General features: G+C 42.9%; 1 protein-coding gene and 1 pseudogene across 1 annotated transcript in view; one reads left to right on the top strand and one right to left on the bottom strand.

The window, feature by feature from the left end:
• Positions 1-15,795, top strand: part of LOC117199139 (zinc finger protein 677-like) — a 545,188-nt gene that overhangs the window by 215,547 nt on the left and 313,846 nt on the right. The gene's annotated exons all lie outside the window — the stretch shown is intronic.
• LOC117199143 (vomeronasal type-1 receptor 2-like) lies at positions 10,633-12,134 on the bottom strand (annotated as a pseudogene).

Raw genomic sequence — 15,795 nt, 5'->3', positions numbered from 1 at the left:
AACCACTGGACTGTCAGGGAAGTTCCCAATACTGACAGTTCTGAAGAGGGCACACCGATTGTTTTCAGAATGCCCTTTAGCCTAGGCCTCTGTGATTGTGTCCCTCATCCTTAGAGTCAGGTACAATATTTGAGTAAAACTTCTGCATGCACATGATGATGGGACATTCTTAGTGCACAGCCTCGAAGTTTATGAGCATTTTCTACTACTGGTAGAGGCTAAGAAATGCACCAGGTGAGTGGGATGCATCGGGGGGCAGGACGGCACTTTCTGGCATATGGGCACAGGCTTTGGCCATGACTCCTATGAGTGGCCGGACCTGAGCCCAGGGGGTTGCTACCTGGAAGTTGAGTTCTAAAAGCCATGTGCTTTGCTCGTAGCCACATGCCCCTCCCACAGGCACCTGCTCAGGACTGCTGTTGGCATAACCAAACAGTCTGCAGAGGGGGCAATGAGACATTAAAAACCAAGTTTTCTGTGGCAAGGACACTGTAGTGGCCAACTGTGAAAATGGGCTCTACCTCCAGTTTTAGACTCCACTCACCAGTAAGATGGATTTTAAGGAATGACTTCCCTAGTACAATGGCACCAGCCCTTAGTTGACCCTGATCCTCATTAATTAATTAATTTTATTTTTGTCTGTGTGCATGCTTTGTCTAGTTGCGGCGAGCAGGGGCTACTCTTCATTGCGGTGCGCGCTCATTGCTGTGGCTTCTCTTGTTGCAGAGCACGGGCTCTAGGCACGCGGGCTTCAGTAGTTGTGGCTCGTGGGCTCTAGAGCACCGGCTCAGTAGTTGTGGCGCATGGGCTTAGTTGCTCTGCAGCATGTGGGATCTTCCCAGACCAGGGCTCGAACCCGTGTCCCCTGCATTGGAAGGTGGATTCTTAACCACTGCGCCACCAGGGAAGCCCTAATTTTTCCCATTTTAATTACACTGTATCTTGTTGCATTCCTCTTCAGGTTGATCCTGTTTGGGACTCTGTGCTTCCTGGACCAGCATGTCTGTTTACCTTCCCAGGTTAGCATAGTTTTCAGATATTATATCTTCAATATGCTCTCTGCCCCTTTCTCTCTCTTCTCCTTCTGCAACCTCTATAATGGAAATGTTAGTATGATTGATCATGTCCCAAAAGTCTCTTAAACAGTCCTCATTTATTTTTATTCTTTTTCCTGTTCGGTATCAGTGATTTCAATACTCTGACTTCCTGCTCGCAGGTTCCTTCCTCTGTATCACTTAATCTACTGTTGATTCCTTCTAGTATATTTCTCATTTCAGCTATTATATCCTTCCTCTCTGTTTGGTTCTTCTTTATATCTTCTAAATCCTTGTTAAACTTCTCACTGTGGGGCTTTCCTTGTGGTGCAGTGGTTAAGAATCCGCCTGCCAATGCAGGGGACACAGGTTCGAGCCCTGGTCCGGGAAGATCCCACATGCTGCGAAGCAACTAAGCCCGTGCGCCACAACTACTGAGCCTGCGCTCTAGACCCTGTGAGCCACAACTACTGAACCCATGTGTCACAACTACTGAAGCCCACGCACCTAGAGCCTGTGCTCTACAACAAGAGAAGCCACCGCAATGAGAAGTCCACGCGCCGCAACAAAGAGCAACCCCCTCTTGCCACAACTAGAGAAAGCCCACGTACAGCAACGAAGACCCAACACAGCCAAAAATGAATAAATAGATTTATATAAAAAAAAAACTTCTCCCTGTGTCCATCCATTCTTCTCCTGAGTTCTTTGATCATTTTTATGATCATTACACTGAACTCTTTCTTGGGTAGATGGCCTATCTCCACTTCATGTAGTTCTTCTGGGTTTTTATCTTGTTCCTTAGATGGGAACATGTTACTCTGTGACCTCATTTTGCCTAATTTGCTGTTTTTATTTGTGTACCTAGTAGGTTGGTGATGTTTCCTGACTTTGGAGATGTGGCCTTTTCTAGATGTCCTGTGGGTCCCAGCACCACATTCCCCTCTGGTCATTAGTGCTATACGCTCTAGGGTTGCCCCCCATGGCGGATGCCTTTGTCCTTCTGTGGTAGCACCCTGACTACTGTGGGCAATCTTGTAGGCGTGGCTAGGCTGCAGTACTGTTGTTGCCAAGTACTGCCTTGTGGAGAGGCTGACGGCCACTTGTTGGCAGGGCTGGGTTACGAGGCTGTTGCCTGCAGAAGCCTGGGGGGTCCCGGGGCTAGTGCAAGCTTACTGGTAGGCAGAGCCAGGTTCTGGGGTGGGTGGTTGTGGGGCTGGGGTTCCTGAGTTCAGTGTTGACCTGCTGGTGGGTGGAACCAGTTCCTGTTCCTGTGCGTACTGGCTGTGTGCCAAAGCTGGTGCTGGCCTGCTGGTGAGTGGGGTTGGATTCCAGTATGGCTGGCTGAGGAGTGCAAGGTATTTCTGAGCAGATGTCTGCCTGCTGGTTGTTGGGGCTGGGGCCTGGTGGGTCCTGGGGCTGGTACCTGCCCACCGGTGGTCTGAGATGGGTCCCAGGGTCTCTGACTTCACGGTCCTGAAGAGCCTGAGTCTAGTGTCTGCCCACTGGTATGTGAGGCTGGTCCTGGGTCCTCTGGTGGACAAGGCCATGTCTAGGGCAGCTGTGTGTTCAGGGAGCCTTAAGGAAGCCTGCCTGCTGGTGGATGGGTCTGTGTCCCTGCTCAGCTAATTGCTTGGTCTAAAGCATCTCAATACTGGTGCCGACAGGCTGGTTGGTGGGGGCAGGGCTGGGTCCTGAGGCTAATAATCTAGAGGTAGGATTCCAAATGGTGCAGGCTAGCACCAGTGTCCATGTGGTAGAAATAGCTCACAAAAATGGGTGCTGCCCACGTTTGTGTCCCAAGAGTGAGTTCCATTTGCCTCCTACTTCTCCAGCAGATTCTCCCAAATCAGCAGGTCAGTCTGACTCAGGTTCCTTTCAAATTACTACTGCTTTCCTGAGTCCCTGCGTGTGTGATATTTTGTGTGTGCCCTTTAAGAGTGGAGTCTCGGGGAGGATTAAGATGAGGCAGTAGGAGGACATAGAACTCACCTCCCTCAACAAACACATCAAAAATACATTTACATGTGGAGCAATTATCACGGAAAACTAACTTGAGATTGGCAGAAAAAGTCCTACACAACCAAAGCTGCAAGAAAGATCTCCACATAACCTGGTAGGATGGGAAAAAAAGGCATCGAGCTGGGACCTGCACACTGGGGAGGGATCTGTAAGGAGAAGAAAATCTGTACGAGCAGATCCCTTGCCCTGGGGAGTGAGCAGGTCAGACCACCATCTGGGCATCCCAGTCTTGGGGTCCTGTGTAGAGAAGACGGGCCCTCTTGCCCACTGGAAAATCCACTGAGACAGTTAGAAGGGATGGAGAAGCCTAGACTCTACTTGCAAGGAGCACACATGTGCTGGCTTGACGACAGTCAGGGCAGAGAGAGTCTTGCATTGGTGGCTGCTACCTTGCTACACTCCCCAATCTGAAGGAGTGCAATCCCTGGCCCTGCTCACTTCACACCACAGCCTGGCATGAGATCTGGGCAGAGACTCAGTCTAGATGCACAGAGACAGACCAGGATGCCTGGGGTATGATCTGGGTGGATCCACAGAAGCCATTGTCAGCGTGTGTACGGGTGAAGGGTGTAGCTCTGGGGGACAGTGTGCACATGGGGCCATGCCACAAGAGCAAGCAGTGACTAAGCGCTCAATCTCAGGTGCTCAGGCCCTGGGATAGGACTCATTTAGCTACACAGAGATAGCTGGGAGTGCCCAAGGTGTGGTCTGGGTGGGGCACCAATGGCCACAGTCAACTTACTCAGGAGTATGCAGCAGTTCGTCTCCCAGCAAGAGCGACCCAGCTCTGCCCAATCCACACCACAGCTTAGCACTAGATCAGGGGCAGACAGGTCCTGGGGGAAGTCTGCCACAGAGGCAGCCCAGATCCCAGGCTGCAGCAGAGCTACCTCAATTCTTGCATCCACAATGCCACAACCCCCAGTACCAGCCTACTCCACAGGACAGCCTTGCACTAGATCTGGGACAACGTTAACAGACAAAGGGTTGCAAACTTAGGCTGCTTCAGAGCAGAAACAAAGACCCCTATACAGGTAGTCATAGGTCCTCTGTGACCACACAGGCCTCACTTGCTTCATCAATCACCTCCTTTGGGGCAGGGCACCCACTCAAGGGTAATAGAGCCAGAATGAACCTAAGGGCTTCTACTCCAACAACTGGGGAGCAGACCCCACCCCTCACAGCACACTGACAGACACGGAGTAGAGAAGAAGCCCTACCTCACACCCAACACAGGGTCTAAATACTACAAAACTAACCACATTCACTATCAAGGGGATAAGGGCCAGCACACCCTGAAGAAAGACATGGCTGGCATCAATACCAAAACCAGCCCTTGCACCAAAAACACTGGACACACGCAGTCTACACAGGGATGCTCCCACATAAAAACACCCCTTCAAGACCACAGTAGATAACTTTCTCTGTGTATTTAGGAGAAACAGTTAAGTAAAATGAAACGGCATAAAAATCACTCTCAATTAAAAAGACCAAGAGAAATCCTCTGAAAGGACAAATAATAAAACAGAGCTCACCAGGCTACTAGACACTAAGTCCAAAAAGGAGTTAATAAAAATGCTAAAAAAAATTGAGAAAGATTATTGACAGAAATTCAGATCCATGTAACAAGGAACTAGAAATTATAAAGATGAAACAATCAAAAATAGATAATTCAACTGCTGAGATAAAAAACCCAATCTAGAAGCAATGAATACCAGCCTAAATGACACAGAAGAAGGAATAAGTGACCTGGAAGACAGAATAATGGAAATCAACCAACTAGAATAGCAGACAAACATAAACTAAAAAAAAAAAAAAAAAAAAAAGAAATCAACATATGAGATCTATGGGGTAATTTAAAACATGTCAAACAACACATAATAGGAGATCGAGAGTGGAATAGAGAAAGAAGGGGATTGAAAACATACTTCATACTTGAAGAACTTATGACTGAAAACTTCACAAACCTAAAGAAGGAAACAGATATTCAGGTACAGGAAGCACAGTGGGTTCCCAAAAAGATGAAACCAAACAGCCCCACACCAAGACATATCATCATTAAAATGGTAAAAGTTAAAGATAAAGAGAGGATTTTAAAGGCAGGGAGAGTAAAACAAAGAGTCAGTTACAACGGAATTTACATAGGGCTATCAGCTGATTTCTCTGCAGAAACTTTGCAGGCCAGAAGGGAGTGGTATGATATAATCAAAGTGTTGAAAGGGAAAAATCTGCAAACTAGAATTCTTTACCCAGCAAGATTATCATTAAGAATAGAAGGTGAGTTAAATAATTTTTCAAACAAGCAAAAACTAATAGAATTCAGCAATACTAAGCCAAACCTAAAAACAATATTGAAGGATCTTCTCTAAAAAAAAAAAGAAGCAAGAATCCACAGGAAAGGGAAAAATCACAAAAGGAAAGGCAAATGTATAAAAGGGTTGAAGATCATTTACTGAGCCAGTACATAGATTAAAAAACAATCCAAAATTTTTGTCAAAGTGATCATAACTACAATTAACATTAAAGGATAAGCATGAAGATGTAAAATAGGACATCAAAATCATAGAAAGTAGGGGAGGGGAGTAGAAAAATGTAGATCTTTCAAAATGTGTTTAAACTGGTATGTCTATCCGTTTATAGTAAGTAGATATAGCTATGGGTCAACATACTTAAACTCCATGGTAACCACAAATCAAAAACGTACAATAGATTCACAAAAACCAAAAAAGAAAGGAACCCAAGCATACTACAGAAGAAAATCATCAAACCAGACAAGGAAAAACAAAAGAAGAAATGAACAAAGAAGAACTACAAAAACAACTGGAAAACAAGGATTAAAATGGCAATAATTACATGCTCATCAATAATTACTTTACATGTTAGTGGACTAAATGCTCTAATCAAAAGGCATAGAGTGGCAGATTGGATTTTTTAAAAAACCTACAATATCCTGCCTACAAGAGACTCACTTCAGGGCAGAAGACACACACAGACTGAAAGTGAGGGGATGGAAAAATATATTTCACTCAAATGAAAATGACAAGGAAGCAGAGGTATCGATACTCATATCAGGCAAAGTAGACTTTAAAGCAAAGTCTATACCAAAAGACAAAGAGGGTCATTATATATTGATAAAGGGATCAATACAAGAAGAGGATATTACACTCATTAACATATATGCACCCAATATATGAGTATCCAATTATATAAAACAAATACTAAGAGACATAAAGGGAAACATTGACAATAATACAATAATAGTAGAAGACTTTAATACCCAACTGTCATTAATGGACAGATCATCCAGATAGAAAATCAAGAAGGCAACAGACATCCTAAATGACACAAGAGACCAGTGGATTTAATTGATATCTACAGGACAAAACATTAAAAAAAAAGAAAACACAGTTTGTTTTCAAGCATGCATGGAACGTTCTCTAGGATAAACCACATACAAAGGCACAAAACAAGGCTCAACAAATTTAAGAGAATAGCAAATATTACAAGCATCTTTTCTGACCACAGTGGTATGAAACTAGATTCAATTGCAGAAAGTAAAATGGGACAAGAATGGACGTATCGAAACTAAACAACATGTTACTAAAAACCAACAGGTGAACAATTAAATCGAAGATAAAATTAGAAAATACCTCAAGACAAATGAAAATATAACCTTTAAAAATTTAAGGAATGCAGCAAGAGGGAAATTCATAGCAATACAGGCCTTCTTCAAGAAACAAGAAAAATCTCAAGTAAACAACCTAACCTAGCACATAAAAGAGTTAGAGAAAGAACAAACAAAACCCAAAGTCAGCAGAACAAAGGAAATAATAAAGACCAGAGAGAAAATAAAGATCAAAAAAAGTATAGAAAATGATCAATAAAACCAAGAGCTGTTTTTTTAAATATAAACAAATTCAATGGACCTCTAGCCAGGCTCACCAAGAAAGAGAGAAGGTGCACAAAAACAAAAGAAGCAGGGCTTCCCTGGTGGCACAGTGGTTGAGAGTCCGCCTGCCGATGCAGGGGACAGGGGTTCATAGCCCAGTCCGCGAAGATCCCACGTGCCGCGGAGCGGTTGGGCCCGTGAGCCATGGCCGCTGAGCCTGCGCGTCCAGAGCCTGTGCTCTGCAACGGGAGAGGCCACAACAGCGAGAGGCCCGCGTACCGCAAAAAAAAAAACAAAAAAAAAAAAACAAAAGAAGCAATGAAAGAGGAGAAATAACAGCCAATACTGCAGAAATAGAAAAAAATCATAAGAGAATATTATGAACATTTTTATGCCAACGAATTGGACAACCTAGAAAAAATAAACAAGTTTCTAGAAACATACAGCCTGTGAAAACTGAGTCAAGAAGAAACAGATAATTTGAACAGACCAATCACTAGAAGTGAAATAGAACTTGCAATTAAAATTTTTTAAAAACCTCTCTGCAAAACAAAAGTTAAGGATCAAATGGCTTCCTTAGGGAATTCCACCAAAGATACAAAGAACAACTTATTATTCTCCAACAATCCAAAAAAACTGAAGACCAGGGAACACTCCCAAATTCATTCTATGAGGCCACCATCACCCTGATACCAAAACCAGACAAAGACAATTAAAAAAATAAAATTATAAATAGGCCAATATCTTTGATGAATATAGATGCAAAAATCCTCAAGAAAATACTAGCAAACTGGGTCTAATAATATGTAAAAAGGATCATACACCGTGATCAAGTTGTATTCATTCCAGTGTTTCAAGGATGGTTCAACATACGCAAAATCAATCAATGTGATTAACAGATTAACAAAAGAAAGGACAAAAACCACGTGATCATCTCAACAGACGCTGCAAAAGCATTTGACAAAATTCAACATCCATTCATGATAAAAACTCTCACCAAAGCAGGTATACAGGGAAGATATCTCAACATAATGAAAGCCATTTATGACAAAACCATCACCAACATAATACTCAATGGTGGAAAGCTGAAAGCCTTCCTGCTAAAATCTAGAACAAGACAAGGATGCCCACTCTCACCACTTCTATTCAACGTAGTACTGGAAGTCCTAGCCACAGCAATCAGACAGGAAAAGGAAAGAAAATGTATCCAAATTGGAAGGGAAGAGGTAAAATTGTCATTATATGGAGATGACATGATACTCTATATAGAAAACCCTAAAGACTCCCCACAAAAACTATTAGAACCAATACATGAATTCAGCAAGGTAGAAGATACAAGATTAATATACAGAAGTTGTTGCATTTCTTACACTAACAATGAAATATCAGAAAGAGAAAGTTAAAAATTCCATTTAAAATCACATCAAAAAATACCTAGGAATAAACTTATCAAAGGAGGTGAAAGACGTATATGCTGAAAACTAAAATGCACTGATGAAGAAAACTGAAGATGATTCAAAGAAATGGAATGGTATCCCATGCTCACGGGTTGGAAGAATTACTTTTGTTAAAATGGCCACACTACCCAAAGCAGTCTACAGATTTAATGCAATCCCTATCAAAATACCCATGATATTTTTCACAAAACTAGAACAAATAATCCTTAAATTCATATAGAACCACAAAAGACCCTGAATTGTCAAAGCAATCCTGAGGAAAAAGAACAAAGCTGGAGGCATGAACCTTCCAGACTTCAGACAATACTACCAAGCAAAAGAAATGAAAACAGTGTGGTATTGGCACAAAAAGAGACATATAGATCAGAGGAACAGAACAGAGAGTCCAGAAATAAATCCACACACCTACAGTCAATTAACCTAAGAAAAAGGAGCAAGAAATTACAATGGAGAAAAGACAGTCTCTTCATTAAGTGGTACTGGGAAAGCTGGACAGCTACATGAAAAATCAGTGAAATTAGAACACTCCCTCACATCATATTAAACAAGTACAGTCAAAATGGTTGAAAGAACTATGTATGTCATGACATGGTCAACTTTTACAAGACAACACAGGAAAACATTCTCAAACATAAATCACAGCAATTAGTTTTTTTAGATCAGTCTCCCAAGGAAAAAGAAATAAAAGGAAAAATAAACAAATGGGACCTAATTAAACTTCAAAGCTTTTGCACAGCAAAGGAAAACATCAACAAAATGAAAGACAACCTACGGAATGAGAGAAAATATTTGCAAACCCTACAACCAACAAGGGGTTAATATCCAAAATATATAAACAGGTCATAGAATTCTATACAAAAAACAGCAATCCAATCAAAAAATGGGCACAAGACCTAAATAGACATTTCTCCAAAAAAGACATACAGATGGCCAACAAACACATGATGCTCAACATCACTAAATATAAGAGGAATGCAAATCAAATCACAATGGGGTATCACCTAAAACTGGTCAGAATGGCTATCATCACAAAGTTCACAAATAATGATTGCTGGAGAGGGTGTGGAGAAAGGGGAACACCTGTATATGGTTGGTGGGAATGGAAATTGGTGCAGCCACTATGGAAAACAGTATGGATGTTCCCTAAAAAACTAAACATTGAGCTACTATATGATCCAGCAATCTGACTCCTGGGTATATATATATCTGGAAAAACAAAAACTCTAATTCAAAAAGATACCTGCACTCCAATGTTCATAGCATCACTTTGTACAATAGCCAAGACATGAAAACATGGATATACATGCAATGGAATAATACTCAGCCATTAAAAAGAATGAAATATTGCCACCTGCAGCAACATGGAGGGACTGAGAGAATATTATACTTAGTGCAGTAAGTCAGAGAAAGACAAATACCAAATGATATCACATGTGGAATCTAAAAATAATACAAATGAATCTAAATACAAAACAGAAAGAGACTCGCAGACATAGAAAACAAACGTATGGTTACCAAAGGGGTGAGGGAGGGAGGGAGGGACAAATCAGGAGTACGGAATTAACAGATACAAGCTTCTATACATAAAATAGATTAGTAACAAGGATCTACTTTATAGCACAGCAATATACAATATCTTGTAATAACCTATAATGGCGTATACTCTGAAAAAAAAAAACGGAGTCACTTTGCTGTATCGTTGAAGCAAACACAATATTGTAGATCAACCATACCTCAAAAAAAAAAAAAAAAAAGAGTGGAGTCTCTACCTCCCCGTATTTCCCACATCCCTCTGGCTCTCCCGAAAGAAAGCCCTGCTGCCTTTCAAAGCTAAGTGTTCTGGGGGCTTATCTTCCCGGCGTGCCAGCCCAATGTAGGGCTCAGAATGCTCACCCCTCGGGAAGAATCTTTGTAATCGTATTATTCTCCTGTTTCTGGGTCACGCACCCAGGGATATGGTTCTTGACTCTACCGAGACTCCAACCCTCCTACCTGTCTCACTGGGGATCCTTCTGCATTCCTTTAGTTGTAGAAGATCTTTTCTGGTAGCTTCTGGTCTTCCTCATCAATACTTGCTCTGTACGCAGTTGTAATATTGGTGTGTCCAGGAGGAGAGGAGAGCTCAGGGTTTTCCTACTCCATCACCTTGGAGCATTCCCCTGTGGTATTCTTGGTTACAGCAGCCCTAGCTGACTGGAACAGATTTTCCTCGTTAATGAAGGTGGGTGGAGTATAATCACCTGAGCTTTAAAGAACAGATGCCAAATAGTTCCGACGGAAAGAAGTAAGAGATTGAAAACAGGAGAGGGATTCAACTTGCTAATGCTGCCTTTCTAGATGGAGATACTCAGAAGTGAGTCATTCAAGGAAACGTATTCTGCCAACAACATGAATCAGCCCGAAAGCAGTTCTTCCACAGGTTCCCGATCAAAACTCGCCTTTGGACACTGAGGGTGAAGGAAGGAAGGAAGGAATTGGCAACTGTGCACTGTGGAAATACACACAATTTACATACTTCTCCTAACAGTGGGGGATTTTGTATTCCTGAACCAGGCAAAGTAGAGCCTGTGTACACTGGAGTCACGGCTCACGAGCAGAAAGGGGCTGACAGTGGGGAAGCGCACAGCAGTGATTACAGTGATGTCCACAGGGAACAGCTAGGATGATCAGAAAGAGACAAAAGAAGTTGAAAGATGGAGGAAAGGGTATAAAAGCAGACGACAGTGCTCACCAGGAGAAGAATGGTTTGGGCAGCTCTGGACTCAAGAGAAGCGGGGGGGACCTGGGGGAGGCGTTGGTCCTACAAATGTGTTGGACCTGCTGCTCATGCCTGTACAGGATGAAAACCGTGGAGCCACTGGCCCAGAGCGTGAGCCCCAAACAGAAAACATCAGGGAATAATAGCAATGCTCCATACAATGTCTGTCTGGTTTCGTCACGAGGAACAGCAGAACAGTATCAAAAATCCTTCCCGTTTGTGAGGTCTTTGTTGCTCCATTTGCCAGTTACATCGATAGGAAAAACAACATTTCCCAGCATTTGGAGCATCCAACACAGGAAAATAGAGGCAACAATGTACTTGGGAGATTTTACTTTAAGCTCTGCCCGCCTGGAGTTCCTGGGACTGATCGTGGTGGCCTGAAAGACACTCCAGAGGCAGATGCTACCAGTGGACACTCCCTCCCCACTCTGTGAAGAAAGAAAAGAAGTCTGCATCCAAAATCACTGGGTATATGTTTCCACCCAAAGGGGGAATAACTGTCTGGGGGACCCCTTTAGAGATGAGGACCAAGAAGTTGGCTACAATCAGGTGCTTAAGGATGAAATCTGTGGACCTTAACCTGTAGCCAGTGAAGGGAAGGATGATATAAGGCAAAGAAGCGAGAAATTCTCCAGGATTCCAACCACAGTCTGTGTTAAGAAGATCACATCCATTGTCAAATCGCTGCTAGCCATCCTCTCAGTTCACGGTCACTGATACTTGTCTTGTGAGTTTAAATGTCCTGCATGGGAATATGAGGCGTGGGCTACATGAATCATGTCAGCTGAAATCCAATATTCTGCACTTGCCGTGAGTTCCCGGTTAGAAAAATGTACTTCATGTTTTTCTGTTACTAGCAGCCTTAAAAGGGTTGAATGTGTACATTATAAAGAGCACTTATATGTAAAATGACCCGTTGAAGGCACGCCACATGATCACTTCATGCTTCACGAATCCACGAGCCCGGGATTTCTGTGACTTCAGTTTTACAGGGAAGGGTAACACAGAGAGGTTACATGCTTCTTGAAATCTGCTGCGTAGGGCAGAGTGAAGACTTGAGACCCATTAGGCTGGTAAAGATAGTGCATTGAACCACCATTCTCTGCCAAAAAGCCAGTTGGTTCTATTCAAATAATAATGCAGGTCCATATTTAGTTTTCATTTCACAGCTTATTTTAGACTGGTGGTGTTTTATATTTTCATTATAACGAGATTCCATCTTGTAAAGTTTTATTTTGTAGCGCACTATGTATTGTGAATGAAGCTTTAGGTATCTTTTTTTTTTTTTTTTTTTGGTGGTACGCGGGCCTCTCACTGCTGTGGCCTCTCCCGTTGCGGAGCACAGGCTCCGGACGCGCAGGCCCAGCGGCCATGGCTCACGGGCCTAGCCGCTCCGCGGCATGTGGGATCCTCCCGGACCGGGGCACGAACCCACGTCCCCTGCATCGGCAGGCGGACTCTCAACCACTGCGCCAGCAGGGAAGCCCTTTAGGTATCTTAATACATGTAAATGCCCTGCGAGCAGCAGAATACTGCAGGAACCTGCTCCAGGACAAGGTAACGTCATGAAGATGAGAATGGCTCGGTATTAGGACAGCAACAGGAAAAGTCCTTTATTTATTTATTTATTTTAAAGTTGGTGGAGTCTTTTGTTTATTTATTTATTTATCTTTGGTTGCATTGGGTCTTCGTTGCTGTGCGCAGGCTTTCTCTAGTTGTGTCGAGTGGGGCTACTCTTAATTGCAGTGCGCGGGCTTCTCATTGTGGTGGCTTCACTTGTTGCGGAGCACAGGCTCTAGGTGCGTGGGCTTCAGTAGTTGTGGCTCGAGGGCTCCAGAGTGCAGGCTCAGTAGTTGTGGCGCACGGGCTTAGTTGCTCCACGGCATGTGGGATCTTCCCAGACAAGGGAATTGAACCCATGTTCCCTGCATTGGCAGGCAGATTCTTTTTTTTTTTTTTTTTTTTTTTTTTGCGGTATGGGGGCCTCTCACTGTTGTGGCCTCTCCCCTTACGGAGCACAGGCTCCGGACGCGCAGGCTCAGCGGCCATGGCTCACGGGCCCAGCCGCTCCGCGGCATGTGGGATCTTCCCAGACCGGGGCACGAACCGGTGTTCCCTGCATCGGCAGGCGGACTCTCAACCACTGCGCCACCAGGGAAGCCCGGCAGGCAGATTCTTAACCACTGTACCACCAGGGAAGTCCCAGACTCCTTTATTTTTATGTCAGAAAAGCAGGTATAATGGCACCTATCACAGGAATTATTGAATAAGCACATGTAATGCCATAAACTTTGGGACATCAAACACTAATACATGATAAAAGAGCATAAGCCAAAACTACATTATTATTATTTTCAGTTCATATACTTATCTATTTGTTAATTTCAGAGTTAAGTGAAAAGACTAGCAAAGTAATAAGATTTGTGAATGATACTGACATACAAGACATATATGCAAAACAGCATCTGCAAGGCATGTATTCTTGTGCATTTTATAAATTCAAAGACTGGATTTTTAGATTGATAGTAACAGCATATTTTTTAAACAAACGGAAACAACACGATATGAGACTGCCAGCTGCGGCCTTTAACTCATAATTATCATGTCAACTGTTCTGTAAATGTAAGAGTGATGATAACCTTGCCATAACCAACACACTACGGAGGTTTTCAGTTGAGACAGAGTTACTGTCTCCATTAATTGCATCAGACATCCAGAGTTAGAAAAAAACCTTTCTATTCAAGCCATTTCCATTTGCATACACTTTCTGCACAGAACTGGATGATTACTGCAGATTCATCATACTCTTTATTGCAGACCTGGAGGGATTATTGGTGCACCTCTAGTCATCCTGATTCCTATAAGGTAGACTCAACAGCAGATTGATTTTACAACTTAAAATACAAATATTTTTAAGCACCTTAGAAAGCAGGTTTTGTTATATCTTGGAATGAGTCACAACAATCGCTGTCAGAGGTTTACATTAAACTGCATGAGGAGTCTTTAGAGATTGGTGTAGATTCTAGGACCCCCTCTCTCTTTACTAGCTCATGCCTCAGACTTATTCCACCTTTCTGCACGGTGTTGGCACCGAATCAGGTTACTACACAGAAGGCTGCCTTTTTCTGATATGATCTCTTACCCAGACTCTTTTTTTTTTTTTTTTGCGGTACGCGGGCCTCTCACTGTTGTGGCCTCTCCCGTTGCGGAGCACAGGCTCCGGACGGGCAGGCTCAGCGGCCATGGCCCATGGGCCCAGCCGCTCCGCGGCACGTGGGATCTTCCCGGACCGGGGCATGAACCCGTGTCCCCTGCATCAGCAGGTGGACTCTCAACCACTGCGCCACCAGGGAAGCCCTTACCCAGACTCTTGATCTGCCTTTCTCTTACAGACTCTGCTGCTCAGAATGAAATAGAACATCCTTACCTGACTCCTTCCTGATGCCAGGACAATGGGCTCAGAGTGATGGTTTTTATAGCCAGTACCTGTGTGGGAGGGAGCTAGCCGGAGCCTGATATATGGGTTTGAGATTCTGTGTCCTCCCCACCCCTCCCAACAGAACTGCAAAATCATTTCACCTGAAGCAGCAATGGGAGTGTAGGCTTGGGATCTGGGAACATTTCTGAAAACTTTTCTCTCAGTTGTTAATTACTAAAAACAATTACAAGTTTCTAGTTAGCCTCCTTAGGAAACAACTGGAGTGTTTTCAAGAGGCGTTTTCTTTTCCATGATCCCTGAAGGCGGACAGGGTCTCACATGGAGGAGAGTTGGAAATTCTTAAGTCACTCAAGTAAAGACAGGCATAAAAGATGTGTGTTCCTCTAGATTCTTCACTTTCCTGAGACGTTCCTCTCCCTGAAACTAGTACTTTCCTAATCTTCAGACCACTGAACTGAACCACCAGTTAAAGTATTGGTAGAGAAATGGAATGAGACAAAATACCTGAGAAGTATATTCAAAGAGACACAAGTAAAAGGAAGAATATGATAAATCACTCATTATAGAAAATGTCTGCACAAATCAAAGCCAATTAATTGGACTCATTTGCATAAATCAATGCCAATTAATATGGAGATGTTGTAGGAAAATATACTTTACGATTACTGACCTCCATTAGTGATTAGACTTAGACACAGAACAATATGCATAGAAAAAAATGAGAAGGTTCAAAAAGAGTGTCTCACAAATTAGCATCTAGTTCTGATGGCTCAACAGAGATTTTACTATTCTTGTAAATATCAGGTGAACCAATGCTCAATTACTTAATTCAAGGGGATCAAATTGTTACCAGAGTGCTCTGCATTAATTAATTAATTGTGCTATTTTCCAGTAATGAGCACTCGATACTTTGATAACTAAGAAATATAAATTAGGAGTTGAAAGTAATCTTTCAGTTTTCCCTACAAATAAATCCACATTTGATGCACAGTCATGATGCGATCATTGTCAATTTTCAAGTCAGGAGTTGGAGCCATAGTGGTGGTCAACCATGTCTGCACACAAACACGAACTCATTGAAACACTTACAGGCAGAAGCAAACACACATGTGCATTCACACTCACGTACTCATATATACTCACATACATATACATAAGTCACATACTCACACAACTACAGGTGTAAACTCACAAAC

The sequence above is a fragment of the Orcinus orca genome, chromosome 20 (assembly GCF_937001465.1).
Source record: "Orcinus orca chromosome 20, mOrcOrc1.1, whole genome shotgun sequence".
Classification (NCBI taxonomy): domain Eukaryota; kingdom Metazoa; phylum Chordata; class Mammalia; order Artiodactyla; family Delphinidae; genus Orcinus; species Orcinus orca.
This window is presented reverse-complemented; position numbering and strand designations above follow the sequence as displayed.